Genomic DNA, 305 nt, shown 5'->3' on the forward strand with positions numbered 1-305 from the left:
CTAGCTGACAACATATTCAGATTATGTGCAGTGAAAGCCAAGGGATCTCTGGATAAAAGGCTTTGGTCCACTTAACATCACATTAAATAGTTAACCTACTAAAATAATCCGTTTGTACAATATATATAAATACAGTTAAAACTCCACAAGTATAAATCCATTCTCTTTTCTCTTTTTTTTTTAATTATTAATATTTCATTTTCGACTTGCCACACTATTTATATTAATTGATGATATGGAATGGGCGTGTGATTTTTGCCAATTCTATAGTTTGAGTGTACAGTAGGGTATAAGTGTCACATTTT

The sequence above is a fragment of the Penaeus monodon genome, chromosome 30 (assembly GCF_015228065.2).
Source record: "Penaeus monodon isolate SGIC_2016 chromosome 30, NSTDA_Pmon_1, whole genome shotgun sequence".
In the NCBI taxonomy this organism is placed as follows: domain Eukaryota; kingdom Metazoa; phylum Arthropoda; class Malacostraca; order Decapoda; family Penaeidae; genus Penaeus; species Penaeus monodon.